We start from the raw sequence: 17430 nt of genomic DNA, 5'->3' as shown, positions 1-17430 counted from the left end.
ATGGATGTCTAGTACCCTGTGAGAGCTTAGGCCTCAAGGGTGGAGAGAATAGATTGAGATACAGATTTATAACATCTTTTATGGAGGGGGGTGTGTGTGGATTTTTGGTTTGGTTTGACAGTATGGGGGTTTGAATCCAGGGACATTCTAACACTAAGCTACATCCTTAGACCTTATTTTTTTATGATTGAGACATGGTCTCAGTAGGTCTCACAGGCTGGCTTTGAATTTGTTAATGTGGGATCTTTAAACATACAAAGTAAACAGAACAACAATGAAGCATTATATGCCAACTTGAACAACTCAACAGTATTTGGCGCCATCCACTATAACTTTGATTTTAGTAAAAGGATATAACTTGTTCATCCTCTCAGGACAAATCTCCCATAGTCCCTTCCTAGGGAATTAAAATATTAATCCCTTCTTTCACCCCTTACCTAATTAACCACTTGCAACTTTTACATCATAAACTAATATTGCCTTTTCAAGTTTTTCTTGGTGCTTTGTATAATGCTGTAACTCAGCAAAAATATGATCAAGCAACTCTTAACTGCTGAATAATAAGTACTCTATTATATGAATACATCCATGATTTGTTTTTTAGTGGATGTTGTTGGTTTCCAGCAAATATGTGTAAAGGTGCTATGAACATTAGCACAGGCATTTTTGTGGTTTCCATGTGGATAGTGGTATCTCAGTGTGATTTTAATCTGCATTCCTCTGACTAATGAACATTTCTCATGTTTGTTGGTCATTGTATCTTTGAATTTAAATGTCATATACTTAAAAAATACGGTTGGCTGTGTTTGTTACTCAGTTATAGGTGTTTTTTAATTTGGATATGAGTTGCTTGTCAGTTACTCTGCAAATACTTTCCCATTGTGTCTTGACTTTGTTCCTTATAGTGTTAATAAGTTATTTTTAATCTTAATTCGTCAATTTTATAAGTGAACTTTTTTATCTAAATAAATTTGCCTACCCCTGATGTAGTAAGGGCATTTTGTTTCCTCATAAGATGTAGTTCAGTCTTTTATGTCTAGGTCCATGATCAATCACAAATGAAATTTTGTATGTGGTAGTGATTAGTGTTTGATGTTCAATTTCTCCATCAAGTTATTCTAGCATTATTTGTTGAAATGACGTTTTCATTCTTCACTGAGTTACTTTGGTATCTTTCTAAAAATTCTGTTGACCATATAAGTATGATATGTTTCTGGACTGTAATTTCATTCATCAATACACTATAATTTATCCATGTGCCAATATCACTGATTTCTAAGTTTTTTATAACTCTCGAAGTCAGGTGGTCTACTTTTATTCTTTGTCAAGATTACTTTGTTCATTATATTTCTGTGTAAATATTAAAAATAAGTGTCAGTTTCTATTCTAAAAAGACTGGTATAATTATGGTTAGTATTGATTGAATCTATAGGTCAAAATGTGGAGAACTGTTAGTACTGAATCTTCTAATCCATGTTATATATCTCCATTTAAGTCATTGCCCTCAATACTTTGTTTGATTTCTCCCTGGCAACTTGGGAGGCTGAGGCCACACAGGATGACAAGCTCAAGGTCTCAGCAACGAAGTGAGACCCTATCAAAATAAATGGGAAGGACTAGGTAGCTCAGTGGTAGAGTACCCCTCACTTCCACCTCTAGTACCGAAAAGAAAAAATTGAAAAGCTGAGCATGGTGGTGCAACCTGTAAAGCCAACCTCAGCAACGCAAGACCCTGTTGCAGAATTTTAAGTGTGGGTATGGGGCAGATGTTACTCAGTGATTAAGTGCCCCTGGTTCGCTCTCCTTTACCAAGGCAGAGGTTGAGGGGAGAACTGAAACAGGCCCCCAAACATATGATACAAAGAAGGAATTAATGATAAGTTGTTTAAGGTGACTGCGCAATTTGCACAACTAGAAATGATAGAACCCACATTCAAACTCTAGCTGTCTGGTTTTAGTTCATAGTGTGTTTGTGTGTGTGTGCGTGCACACGTGTTGTGCTGGGGATTTAAACCAGGGCCTTGTGCATGTGAGACGAGCACTCTACCAACTGAACTATATCCCCAGCCCCATCATAGTTTTTTGTTGTTGTTTTCCCTTATTTTTCATTTTTTAGTTGTCAATGAATTCTTTATTTATATGTGGTGCTGAGTATCGAACCCAGGACCTCACACATGCCAAGCAAGTGCTCTACATCTGAGCCACAACCCTTGCAATGCCCCATTATAGCTTTAATCACTATGTTGTCTCATTGCTAAATTGCCTTTGCCAAGTCTTTTAGTCTACCTGAAATTTGGGGATTGAGTTATTTTACCTCCTGCTTGATTCAAGAATTCCTATTTTGTAGCCTGTCTAGTTCTGGTGGCTTCAGCCTCACCTTTAGCATTTTAATGGTAAAGGATGTTGATGAAAACCCCTAAAAAGCCTGCAAAATAAATTCAATAAATGTAACCCAATTCTACTGAGACTTTCCATAGATTGGTTTTATATATGTATGTGTTCATATATAAAACTGAGTAAAACTACTTTTTTTTTTCTTTTTTTGTAAGTATTTAGTTAAAAATGGGCATGGTGGTGCACTCAGTAGTAAAGCACCCCTGGGCTCAACCACCATTTCCACACACAAAAAAAGAGTAAGCAGGGCAAAGTGGCTCACCAAAGGTCTGAGGCAGGAGAATTGCAAGTTAAAAGCCAGCCTGATGATTCAGCAAGATCCTGTCTCAAAACTAAAATGTGCTGGGGATGTACCTCTGGAGAGCATTTACCTAACACGTGCAAGGCCCTGCCCTCAGTTCCCAGTACTGCAACAAAAGATCTTCCAGGAAGGAGGCATTCCTTTAGTTACCAGGAATATTGGCTACTGGAATCTCACAGTTGAGTCCTTTTGTAGAACTTGTTTTCAGCAAAAGATCTCCATATAATATGAAAATTTTTTAAAATAGTTTCAAGTATTTGAAGCAATTTGTGCTGGTCATAGTTTCTTTATGTACTTATTTGGTACTAGGGATTAAGCCCAAGGGCACTACCACTGAGCTGCATTCCACAGCCCTTTTCATTTTTTTATTTTTGAGATGGGAGTCGTGCTAAGTTGCTTAGAGCCTCACTAAATTTCCTGAGGCTGGCCTCAGATTTGTTAATCCTGCCTCAGCCTCCTGAGTCAATGGGATTACAGGTGTGTACCATTGTCCAGTGGCATTTTTTTCCCAAAAGAAATTATAAAGGGCCCTAAGGGCTGGGTTCAACCACCAGCCCCCGCCCACCACCACAAAAAAAAAAAAAAAAAGGAATTACAGAAAATTAGGATGAAAGCCAGGAGACCAGTTAGATTGGAGACTTTTTAGAAATTTTAAGGTTAACATGAAGTGGCAAAACCAAATGAGTAAATAGAAAGCCAAGAAGATTATAAAAGTTCTAAAGTTTTCTGGTTTTCTTCCACTGACAACTCATGAGACAAAAGAATTGGGATAGACAAGAATAGATTTGGTTTTGGTTTTAATGAGGCAAAAAGTGCCTAGGAAAGCTAAATTTACTATGCTAGGATCGTGCAACTGTGGGCACTTTCAGAATGTTTAATCTTTTATTTAAATTTATTTGTGGTGCTGGGGATTTAATCCAGAGGTACTACATGAATTCAAAGTCTGCCTGGGCAATTTGGTGAGCCCCTGTTTAAAAAAAAAAATAACCTATCCCTCAGTTTCTGCTTATCATCTCTTTGCACACTGGTAATAGGAATTGGAACTGTTTCCGAAGTCCTAGCCAAAGGTGTGGAGTGGATATGGTGGAGGTTGAATAGATTGGGTCCTGCCACTTCCCTAAGAAAATTCAAATGGAAGTAGGAAAGAAAGCTTTATGCTCATTGTGACCACAACAGGAAGACAGGTCTATGGGCTATCTTTGGGGTTGTCAACAATAGCTTTGAGATGTATAGGGAAATCTTGATCTGATCAATTATTCTGGAACAGGTTCTGGGTCTTAACAGCTTAAGGCTGCTACTAGAATGGGGGTGCAATTCTGTTGCAGAATGTTCATGAGTCCTGTGGTCCTGGAATTTAGTATATATTAATTGAGGTCAGAAAAACAAAGTGGGGTTAGGTTAATGATTGGTCCCCGTGTTGATACTAGTCACCTGACTACAGTTTGCAACACTGCTCTAGACCTGCACACACTTCAGAGTTATAGAGATGGAAAAGAGACACCATTAAGGTCATTTTCCTCTTTTGAGCAGGTCCTCAAAAGGAAACAGTCAAATACTATTCCGGGCTAGATGCCACCCCCACTACAGCTAGCGCTCTCATTCAGTTCTAAAAAAAATTGAATGCCAGTACTACTTGTCTTAGCAGAACAATTCTGGGTAATTTTTAGAGATTGTATTAACTATTTCAAAACATAAAGTTCATGTGAAAATAAAAGTATGGCAACGCCCACTTTCTAAAAGAACACTTGGTTTCTTGGAGCTGAAGTGTAGTAGGTCATCTCATGTAAAGCTAATTTGTGGGGCCGAGGATGTGGCCCAGTGGTAGAGCCCTTTCCTAGCATGTATGTGTCCCTGAATTCAATCCCCAGCACCACAAATCACTTTGGTTTGGTAAGTCCCTAATCTAGTAATGAAGTGTTGTATGCTCTGAAAGAAAACTTGATATAAACATTAGGTCCCTGTACATTTTGTTTTGCAAAGTATACTTTGTGAATTATTAATGGTATTTTTCATTTGTATTTAGTTATGTGATGTAGTCTGAAGCTTCCACTGTGTTTTGCCTGCCTCAAAGCATCCCTCTTCTGGCTATCCTGGGGCCACCAAATATTGTCACTATTGGTGTATACCTTGTTGAGTTGAAGCATTTTCACATAGGGTTAATTAATTGAAATCAATTAATTCACAAATATTTACTGAACAGAAGTATAAGAAGGAAGGGAAATTGCACATAATAATAAAACTCAACTCAAAATCTAGTATTTGCCCATTTAATTCAATTTAAGGACCAAAATCATTACAGTGGTTTATAAGGTCCCACAAGACCTGTCTCATCCTCCTCCCTCTAACCATCTGCTTTCTCCTTGCTCAATCCTCTACAGGAATGCTGGCTTCTTGCTCTTAGAAGAAGAAACCAGGCAAAAGTCTTATCTCAGGAGCTTTATGCTCTTCCTTTAGAAAGCTACATAGCTCACTTCCTTACCAGCCTGTCTTTGCTCAAAATCTCAGTGAGACCTATCCTGACCATCCTATTTTAAGTTGCAATCTGATCTCCAGGCATTCCTAATCCCCCTTAATCGGGGTCCAGCGATTGAACTCGGGGCATTGAACCTCTGAGCCACATCCCCAGCCCTATTTTGTATTTTATTTGGAGACAGGGTCTCACTGAGTTGCTTAGCACCTCCCCATTGCTGAGGCTGGCTTTGAATGGAGATCCTCCTATCTCAGCAGCCTCCCAAACCACTGGGATTACAGGTGCATGCCACTGTGCCTGGTCTCCCTTAATCTTTATTAGGTTTTTCCTTTAGATACAAAGTATTATGTTTGTTATTGTGTAGCTCCCTTTACCAGAGTGTGTTTTATGAGAGTAGGGATTTATATCTTTTATTTCCCACATGATGGCTGTTATAGATTCCTATATACTATGTTAACACTGTTTTGTAGTCTTTAACATGACTGATAGGGTGTTAAGAAATTATGGAGCATGATTTCTAAAGATCATAAGAGGCATCTTAGAAGTAAGAACACTAAGCCAGGTGCAGCGACAACCTCCTGTAATCCCAAAATCTTGGGCGGCTGAGGCAGGAGGATTGCAAATTAGAAGCAAGCCTCAGCAATTTAGCAATGCTGTCTCTAAAAAGGGTTGAGGATGAAACATGGATAACTCTTGGAAGAAAACCTAGGCATGAGACAAATACAGAGCAAATAAATTTTAGGAAGGGAAGAGAGCACAGTGGCACACACCTGTAATCCCAGCAATTTGGGAGGCTGAAGCAAGAGGATTGCAAGCTGCAGACTAGCCTGGACAATATAGACCTTGTCTCAATAAAATTAGAAAGGGTTGGGGTGTAGCTCAGTGGTAAAGTGCCCCTGGGTTCACTCTACAGACCCCAAAATAAGAGTTATAGCTATTTCAAATGTTAAAGAATCTAGAAGCAGCATTGGATAGACTAAGTAGAACTATGGAGTGAAATATTTCCCTAAATTAATTTATTTTAAAGAAATTTTTAGTAGTAGATGGACACAATACCTTTATTTTACTTATTTTATATGGTGCAAAGGAGCAAACCCATGGGTGCCTCACCCATGCTAGGCAAGCAGTCTACCACTAAGCTACAACCCCAGCCCCTAAACTTAAAGAGATAAAAACTACAGTTTGAAGTGAAGACAACTGAAAGGGATAACAGCAAACTAAATATTGCTAAACAAAAAATGAGTGAACTTGAAGATAACAGCAATAGAAACAAAAAAGACGGGAAAAAGGAATCCATAAGACAACTTCAAGTACTCTCCCCCCCACCCTCTCACAAGGTCTTGATGAGTTGCTGAGTTTGGCCTTGAATTTGCAATTCTGTCTCAGCTTCCCAAGTAGCTGGGATTATAGGTGTGTGCCCCAATACCCAACAGAACAACTTTAAACAACTGAAAGAAAAGGATTGTCAACCTAAAATTCTCTGTCCAGTGAAAATATGTTTCCCAAACCTAGGTGAAGTAAAGACTTTTTCAAAAGACATAATAGCATCATTAATAATTAGGGAAATGTAAATGAAAACCACAATGAGATCACTACATACCTTTTAGAATGGTTGGAGTGTGGAATCAAATGTCCGTCAACTGATAAATGGACAAAATGTGGTAACATGATCTCAATACTGAGCAAAAGCAGAAGCAGCACAAAATGTATGATTCCATTTACCTAAAATTCTAGAAAATGCAAACTAATCAATAGTGACAGCACAGAGCAGTGATTGCCTTTTCAAGGGAAGAGGACTAGAGAGACAGAAGGGAGGAATTAAGAGGAAATTTTTAGAAGCAGTGGTATGCCCATTACCTTGATTGTGGTGATAATTGTATACATATACCAAAATTTATCAAGTAACACACCTTTGAGTATGCATGACTTACTGTGTGTCAGTTGAACCTCAGTAAAGCCAGTGCTGTGGTGCATGCCTATGATGTCTGACTCTGGAGGCTCAAAAGCCAGCCTCGGCAACTTAAAGCAAATTGAGGAGACCCCTGTCTCTAAATGAAATATATAAAAGGACTGGGGATGTGGCTCGGTGGTTAAGCACCCCTAGGTTCAATCCCTGGTACCAAAACCCATTTTTAAAACCCTGAAAGTTAAAATAATTTCTGCAACAAAACAATTTTCTAATTAAATTGGCCATCCTTGTAACAAATTTTGTTTGGGACAGTGTGGATCTGTTTAGACTTAAAACAGTACAAGCTCTTGGGACAGGGTTAGTTCTACCAGAAAGCATGAAACCCGTGAAGCCTATGGGTGGAGGGCAACCATCTGAACCTATTTCAACACAGTGTCTATTGTATGCAGTGAAACTGCCTTAGGCATTTTTTGAAACCTTATCTTGAGAATTTTGATAGCTCAGAGTTTCCCACATTAGCCAAAGACCAAAATATTTCAATTCCTTTATTTTCACAAACGCCAAAGTTTTGGATTTATTGGTTCCCCTGCACTGCACACAGGCATGCACACTGCTTTTCTTTGTTAATTTTAGTAAAAGTCACAACTTGGGGAAAGCACACCAGTATATAAAATATTAAAAACTTGTGGAATTGTCTTTCTCCATAAAATCTCTATTCATTCCCGAGGTTTCTCCTTACTATTTTTAAAACTCATTTAATATTTTAATTGGGTAATACTTGTTCATAGTGTATTCAATAATTGAATTCATAAACATGCAAATGATACAAAAGGATATAGAGTGAAAAGTCACTTACCACTGTTTCCCACCTACACGAAGCCTATTTATACAGGCAAGGGTGTGTTTCTGTTTTTCTTAGTACACAGTACTGTCTTGATTAAAAAAAAAAAAAAAAAAAGTAGTTTTATTTTTGGTGCCAGGGATTAAACCTGACAACTTTTGAGTACTTGCCTAGAATGGATGTGCCTCAGGGTTTGATCTCCAGCATCACACACACACAAAAAAAAGTTATTATTTTTAAAGTTATCATGTTCATGGTGTTAAAATTCAGTAGGTTTCTCTTGCATCCAAACTCCTGCTTCCATCTTGTTCTCCTTCTAAACAACCAGTGTTACCAGTTTGTTTTCTTCCAGACAGAGTTTATGCATAGATAGCCTATTTTCCACTAACAATTTTGCTCCATAAGTGCAGGGAATTTGTCTATTTGGTCTACTGTTTCCTAACACAGCAGCTTACACAGTTCCTAGCACAAAATAAGTGTTCAATAAATATTTTTGGAATGAAATAATATAAACACAGACATCATCCTTATCTCCCTAATCTCTTATCTCCATTTTCAAATACATCCAATGTGTCTGATTGAGTCTTCCATGGGAATTTTTTTTTTTTTTTCTTTTGGAGACGGGTTCTCACTAAGTTACTTGGTGCCTTACTGCATTGCTGAGGCTGAAAATAACTTGCTATTTTATAGTCTACTGAGGCATGCCCCATACATCCAGCCCTTCCTTGATTTTTCTGTGCAGTCCAAGCCCAGAGTATAACACTACATGCATTACACTACTAATACCCTCCTAATAATCTCCTGTCTCCCACACAGGTAAACAGCTCTATGTAGAAAGACCATGTCACATAATAATAGTTAGGAACAATAGGTTTAGAATCAGACTGTCCAAATTCATATTTCAGATTTGCTTTAAAAGTAATGGGGGGCCAGGTGCAGCACACACCTATAATCCCAGCAACTCAGAAGCATAAGTCAGGAGGATTTCAAGGTCAAGGTCAGCCTCAGCAATTTATCAAGACCCATTCTCAAAATTAAAAAAAGACTGGAGATGTGGCTCAGTGGTAGAGGGCCCCTGGGTTCAATCCCCAGTACGATGCGGGGGTAGGGGTGTATTGGAAGAATTCCGGGGGTTTTATAAGCAACTGGTATAGACCTTTAATGGTAAATCCCTTAGTATTGATCAGTGTGATTGCAATGGCAAAACCAGACCTGGCTGTGAAATGAAATTACAAAAAACGTTATGGGAAGAGTCCAGTGCCTGGGGAAGGGGTCAGTTCCCTTCCCCTCTTCGCCTTTCTCCAGGAAACCTAATTAACTATACACCTACCTTTTGCATTGTCAATAACTGCCCTAAGAGTCTGACTAATCCCTCCTGAAATGTAATAGATGTCTGTGAAAAGAGCTGTTCTTATCTGTTCTGCGAGCATGCTATATATGTTAGAGACTCTGTACAGGCATTCAGCCGCAAAGATTAGGATTTTTTTTTTTTAAAGGAAAAAGCTCCAATGATAGGATCTAAGATGATGTCAAATAGGTCTAAGATGATATCAAATAACCTATAAACAGGGATGCAAGGTTGGTTCAACATCAGGAAATCAATAAATGTCATTCACCATATCAATAGACTTAAAGTCAAGAATCACATGATAATTTCAATAGATGCAGAAAAAGCATTTGATAAAATACAGCACCCCTTCATGCTCAAAACACTAGAAAAAATAGGGATAGTGGGAACATTCCTTAACATTGTAAAGGCCATTTATGCTAAGCCCATGGCTAATATCATTCTAAATGGTGAAAAACTGAAAGCATTCCCCCTAAAAACTGAAACAAGGCAGGGATGCCCTCTTTCACCACTTCTATTCAGCATCGTTCTTGAGACTCTAGCCAGAGCAATTAGACAAACCAAAGAAATTAAAGGGATACGAATTGGAAAAGAAGAACTCAAACTATCCCTGTTCACTGATGACATGATTATATATTTAGAGGAACCTGGAAATTCCACCAGAAAACTCTTAGAACTCATAGGTGAATTCAGTAAAGTAGCAGGTTACAAGATCAATGCTCATAAATCCAACGCATTTTTATACATAAGTGATGAACCTTCAGAAAGAGAAATTAGGAAAACTACCCCATTCACAATAGCCTCGAAAAAAATAAAATACTTGGGAATCAATCTCACAAAAGAGGTGAAAGACCTCTACAATGAGAACTACAGAACACTAAAGAAAGAAATTAAAGAACACCTTAGAAGATGGAAAGATCTTCCATGTTCTTGGATAGGAAGAATTAATATTGTCAAAATGGCCATACTACCTAAAGTGCTATACAAATTCAATGCAATTCCAATTAAAATCCCAATGACATACCTTACAGAAATAGAGCAAGCAATTATGAAATTCATCTGGAAGAATAAGAAACCCAGAATAGCTAAAGCAATCCTTAGCAGGAAGAGTGAAACAGGGGGTATTGCAATACCAGATCTTCAACTGTACTACAAAGCAATAGTAACAAAAACAGCATGGTATTGGTACCAAAATAGAAAGGTAGATTAATGATACAGAATAGAGGACACGGACACAAACCCAAATAAATACAATTTTCTCATACTAGACAAAGGTGCCAAAAATATGCAATGGAGAAAGGATCGCCTCTTCAACAAATGGTGCTGGGAGAATTGGAAATCCATATCTCTCACCATGCACGAAACTAAACTCAAAATGGATTAAGGACTTCGGAATCAGACCAGAGACCCTGCAGATTATAGAAGAAAAAGTAGGTCCAGATCTTCAACATGTCAGCTTAGGACCAGACTTCCTTAACAGGACTCCCATAGCACAAGAAATAAAAGCAAGAATCAATAACTGGGATAGATTCAAACTAAAAAGCTTTCTCTCAGCAAAGGAAACTATCAGCAATGTGAAGAAAGAGCCTACAGAGTGGGAGAATATCTTTGCCAATCATACTTCAGATAGAGCACTAATCTCCAGAATCTATAAAGAACTCAAAAAACTCTACTCCAAGAATTCAAATAATCCAGTCGACAAATGGGCTAAGGAAATGAATAGACACTTCACAGAAGAAGATCTACAAGCAATCAACAAACATATGGAAAAATGCTCAACATCTCTAGTAATAAGAGAAATGCAAATCAAAACCACCCTAAGATTCCATCTCACCCCAATTAGAATGGTGATTATCAAGAATACGAGCAACAATAGGTGTTGGCGAGGATGTGGGGAGAAAGGTACACTCATACATTGCTGGTGGGACTGCAAATTAGTGCAGCCACTCTGGAAAGCAGTGTGAAGATTCCTTAGAAAACTTGGAATGGACCCTCCATTTGACCCAGCTATCCCACTCCTTGGCCTATACCCAAAGGACTTAAAATCAGCATACTACAGAGATACAGCCACATCAATATTCATAGCTGCTCAATTCACAATAGCCAGACTGTGGAACCAACCTAGATGTCCTTCAATTGATGAGTGGATAAAGAAGCTGTGGTATATATATACAATGGAATATTACTCAGCCATAAAGAATGATAAAATTATGGCATTTGCAGGCAAATGGATGAAATTGGAGAATATCATGCTAAGTGAGATAAGCCAATCTCAAAAAGCCAAAGGAAGAATGATATCGCTAATAAGTGGATGATGACACATAATGGGGGGAGGGAAGGGTTAGTGTTAGGGTTAGAGTTAGGGTTAGGGAGGGGGGCAAGTATGGAGGAAAGAAGCTCTGTATAGAAGGAAAAGAGGGGTGGGAGGGGTGGGGGGAAGGGAAAAAATAACAGAATGAATCAAACAACATTACTCTATGTAAATTTATGATTACACAAATGGTATGCCTTTATGCCATGTACAAATAGAGAAACAACATGTATCCCATTTGTTTACAATAAAAAAAATAACCTATAAATATTGTGAGAAATTGTGGATCAGGGCTCAGAATTTGGAGTTTTTGTTTTCCTCTGGGCCCGCTGGGCATAAAATAAAGTTTTCCTCTCTGAGTGCTGCTTGCTGCTTGGCGACCAGTCTGTTTCCTGTAACATGATCATCATCAAATGTTAATTTAGCACCTTTGTTGTAAAGGCACCATGTTTACAGGGTGCAAAGAAACATTAAGTGTGTCCTTTTTGTGCCAACTAAAAATCTAATGTGGCAAGAAAGACTTTGCCCAATAGGTTAAGCTATCTGAGTAGCACAGTAAAAGAGAAAGCCATCATTAAGGCTTTCAACAAATTAGTGCTTTATAGAGAAGAATGAACCTGATCTGGCACTTGAATAAAGGGTCAAATGTTTAATGAGCATAAGGAAAACTAAATATTTTAGTGATGGATACTACATGAATGTTAAATGATTTTATGTGAAATGTCATTTAAAAACTAGGCTTCAAAATTTTGTTACAAAAAGATGGTCAAGGGGCTGGGGAGATAGCTTAGTCGGTAGAGTGCTTGCCTTGTAAGCACAAGGCCCTGGGTTCGATCTCCAGCACCCAAAAAAAAAAAAAAAAAAGATGGTCAAATGACACTTCATTGAGTCCTGCTATGTGCGAAGCATTGTGCAAGGGGAAGTGGAATAGGAATAGGGGTATCCCTACCCTACAAGAGATTACAACATAATGGGAACTACAAACATGTAAAATAATGAAGGAAGCTCAGAGAGCCAGAACTCCAAGACCAGAGCAAAGCCGCCCAACTGCCACTCAATGTTCTCCACTCCAGTTTTCTCATTTTATAAGTGAGGCAGCTGAGGTCTGTTAAAGAACTTGATTAAATAATAGGACTTTTTTTTTTCACTCATTTATTTAATGAGAAAGGCACTTACATGTACATTTTATTACAATTAATCTTTTTAGACATTTCTTAAACTTCATATTTTATGACTAATGCAGGATGTCACATCTGGAGCAGAAAGTGAGTACAGATGTAATTAAATGTGAAATTTCTGCTACTCATCTCGCATCCCCATTCTGAGGGTAAAAATTTCATTCATGCTAGTTAAAATGAACCTTTCTTTTTAAAAGAATGTTAACACTTTCAAATACAACAATACATAAGAAATTTTAAATTACTGTTTCTTAGTATATCTTACCCTTTTTCCCAAGCTAATTTTAAATGATACCTAACTGGATTTGGTAATAAACTTTTGAATAGAGATATGTGTGGTTTTATAGTTCAGAAACTTAGAAGAACTAAAGCTGTTCTGTTTTTACCAAGTCAACATTATTTTGCCCCTAACATACTGAAGTTTTACCTACAAGCCAGATTTTGCTTCAATTTATCAAATCAAGCTTCTACGTGGGTACGGTTTCATGCTTGATACCAAAGCACACAATAGTAGTAAGGCCTGGTCTTGTGCTCTCATGTTGCTTATCACACAGTAGAAAGTAGCTAGCTATTTAAGAGGTGGACAGGGGAGGATCACAAATTCCAGGCCAGCATGGGCAAGTTAGACTCAAAATTTAAAAATAGCTAGGCAGACTTGGTGGTACACACCTGTCGTCCCAGTGGCTCAGGAGGCTAAGGCAGGAGGATTGAAAGTTGAAAGCCAGATTCAGCAACTTAGCGAGGTCCTAAGCAACAAAAAAGGGCTGGGGATGTTTCTTAGTGGCTAACCTCCCCTGAGTTCCATCCCTGGTACAAAAAATAAATAAAACGAATTTTTAAAAAACATTTTAAAGGGCTGGGAACGTACCTCAGTGTTAGAGCACTTGCTTAGAATGTGGTAGGCCCTGGGGTCAATCTTCTGTACTTGGTAAAAGAAAAGAGAAAACAAATTTCATGAAAGACAAAGAGATCTTGTTAACTTAGTATAATGCAAATAAAAATTTTTCTTCTTCCTAAAGTGCCTCTAAAGTTATTAGGAGCTTATATGAAAAGCCATTGGTGATTCCCATTTGTTCTCCCAAGTTAGTGGAGAGACTTCTGTATAGAAAATTATGTGATAAATTATTACAGGGGTTCTGTGGCACTTAGGCAAGCATCTCCCTCTTGAAAAAATAATAACAAAAACATCTGTGTAACACCTAAAAAAAAATAAATGTAAACTAAAAAACCAAGCATGAGAGAATCTGGTTAAGAACATAGCGGTGTTCACTGCATACAGTACAAATGGCATTTTTTTAAAACATGAAGTGAAAATAAAGGGAAGACCCAATGACAGCGACTTAAGTTTTGCTTTTGTTGTTTGTTGTTATTTATGGTACTGGGAATCAAACCCAGGACCTTGCACATGCTAAACTTGCTCTACCACTGTTAGCCCCAGCCCCAAGAGCTTTTTTATTTTTTAAATACTGGAAATTTTTGTTTAATATCAGGTGCTCTCATCCTTAACTAGTTGCTGCCCTGCATCAATAAAAGTATGAAAAGAAATATCGTGAGAAAAAAATCACAGCTTTGTAAATCATAATGTAATCTAATCAAATTGTATCATCAACTTTTAAATTTATTTCCACATTCACGAATACATACAAGAGTATTATGTTCCCAATGACTTAAAAGACTGAGGTAGGAGGATCATAATTTTGAGGTCAGCCTGGTCAACATAGCGAGATCCAGTCTCAAAATAAAAAGTAAAAAGGGTTGGGGATATAGTTGTGGTAGGGCACCCCGGTTTCAAGTCCCAGTACCATGAATTTTAAAAAAGTATCATGCATTAGCAATACTTGGTAAATATTAACCAGCACTATATTCCTGCACTAGCAACAAGTTTAGTTTTTACCATTAGTCTTTTGACTATCGGTACAACAAAAATGAAGTGGGTTTTACTTTTGTTCACATTGTATTTTTCTTCAGACCTTAACCAAAACTACCTTGGCACCAGAAAGATGATGGTAACCTCACCATGGTAATATTAGACATTACTAAAACAGAAGTCATGTTCTATTCATCTGGTAGGAAGCCAGTTTCACACTGAGAAGCACAGAATGATGATGTTATAGCTGAGGTTTAGGCGTGTTCACAAATTTGTCCTCTTAACTATGAGAAATAGGTGTGTTCCAAAGGTTTATGCTTAGAAACAGGAATAAGAGTTTAATTGTTGCTATTAAATTGTTGCTATAAAACTCTTGCTCATAGAAACAAGTTTGGCTTACAGCAGGACATTTTACATCTGATTATATTATGCTGATCTGTATAGTGATGAGAACTAACTTCCTACACAAGGGTGCAATTTCATACAAGATAGCACTGGAAATCCAGTGTGCTTAATAAATGCCAATTTATTATAATTGACTATCTTTCCTCATTTGCTACTCAGAGCTCCTATGGCAGTTTTAATATAAGAGCACCTGTGTTAAATGTCCACTGTATCCTTAATATAATCTCACAAGGCTTATGGCTATTGATGCTAGCGGAATCAGGATTCACAAAGACATCTGCATAGAATGTATTCAAGGTTAAGGGTATTGCAAGTGTCCATTGCACCAGACAGCCAACTGGAAGAAAAACTTGTACTTAGTTCAATGCCTATTTGACACTCTCCAATCTCATTACAGTTTAACAAAATGAAAAACAGCTAACAAGGTAACATAGTAGTGAAACTACAGAAGACAAAACTGAACTGTTAGTTCAGAAGTCGTCGTTTTAAGTCTTTGAATTGGTCTTTGGTTCCTTCATCTATAAGCAAATGCAATTTCTGTTTAATTCTTCTCACTCTAAAAGAAAATGCTTCAGGGTATAAGAAGAAAATAAGGAAGGAAAAAAAGGTAACTTTGTTGAGTTTGGCAACTCTCAAATGCAAAATATGAACATGTTTTCTTTTTCCATCCACTAAAGCATCAGGGTACTCTTAAGCAAAATATCTATTGAGCTAAAAGACTATATACTAATTGTTCTTGTGGCTAGATTTTTATCTACCATTGTTCAAGTCAGAAGATGCTACAATTTGAAAATGATGCTATCAACAACGATTATTATCTGAGTGGGTGTTGCTGAAAAGACTGATACTAGATTACTCTACAGTTACTTGGGTTACTGGGTACAATATATTTTTTCCAGTTAAGAATTAAAGTTAGCCCAGTACCAAAATAATAATAATAATGTTAGAAGGACATTATGTCTGAAACTTGCTCTCAAATGGTTCAAAAAAGTATACAAATATAAATAATTAAATGTGTATATATATGCATTTATGTACATTACATATACATATATATGTTGTAAATAGGTATATATGTTATATATATATACATATATTTGTTGTGAAGATTACTTGAGGAAACTTTGAACTATTTTGCAACTTTTCTGCTTACCTAAATTATCTTTAAAAGTCTTCAAGTAGATTTAAAGTTTATGCAAGTAAAATATACTTTTGGTGAGTGAAAGAATTATTTTAGTTGATATATAATTCATATACTATCATGGAGTTATTATTTTAAAAAGAATCAAGATTAATTAAAACGTCAAAATGATTATGATCTGAAATTAATTGTATTGATCTTTTTATTTTTTCACATTTTTTGTTGGTGCATTATAGTTGTACATAATGGTGGGATTGGTTGTAACATTCGTACATACACACAATATAACAATATAATTTGGCCAACATCATTCCCCAGTATTTACCCTTTCCCCCCTCTCCTACTTCTCCCGGTCCCTTTTCTCTACTATCTCCCTTCAATTTTCATGAGATCCACCCCACCCAACTTTCTGTTCCTTTGTCCTCTGTAGCTTCCACATATGAGAGAAAACAACCCTCGACCTTCTGAATTTGACTTATTTCACTTAACAGTGTTCTCAAGTTCCATCCATTTTCCTGCAAACAGCATAATTTCATTTCTCTTTATGGTTAAATAAAACCTCCATTGTGTACATACCTCACATTTTCTCTATCCATTCATCCATTGATGAACACCTAAGTTGGTTCCATAGTTTGGCTATCTTGAGTTGAGCTTTAGAATAAATACCAAGGAGTTATATAGTTGCATCATGTTGTGGTTCCATTCCTAGTCTTTTTTGGTACCAGGGATTGAATCCAGGGGTTCTTAACCACTGAGCCACATTCCCAACCCATTTTATTTTTTAATTTGAGACAGGGTCTCACTCAATTTCTTAGGGACTCCCTAAGTTGATGAGCCTGGCTTTTAATATTCGATTCTCCTGCCTCATTCTCTCAAGCCACTGGGATTATAGGCATGTGCCACCATGACCAGCACATTCCTAGTCTTTTAAGGAAACTCCATAATGATTTCCATAGTGGTTGTGCTAATTTACAATACCACCAACAGTGTAAAGTGTTCCTTTTTCTCTTATATTTATAAAAGATTCTATTATTCTCTCATTAGATGAAATGGGAGAAAATAATACTTTGTGTTTTTTTATCCACTAACTAGATTGCCAGAGAAATAAAGCCACAAAGTAAAATACCATTTAAATGTTTGGCCTTTAAGCAAAAATTTCAGTAATTTCCCTATTTTAGACCCTAGTTAATACCAAAATTAACTGAGTTCTTCAAGTGTTATTTCTGGACAGATGACTTTTCAAGTTAATTGACCTTGAATAAGTT

Source organism: Sciurus vulgaris, assembly GCF_902686455.1.
Source record: "Sciurus vulgaris genome assembly, chromosome: 7".
Lineage (NCBI taxonomy): Eukaryota > Metazoa > Chordata > Mammalia > Rodentia > Sciuridae > Sciurus > Sciurus vulgaris.
This window is presented reverse-complemented; position numbering follows the sequence as displayed.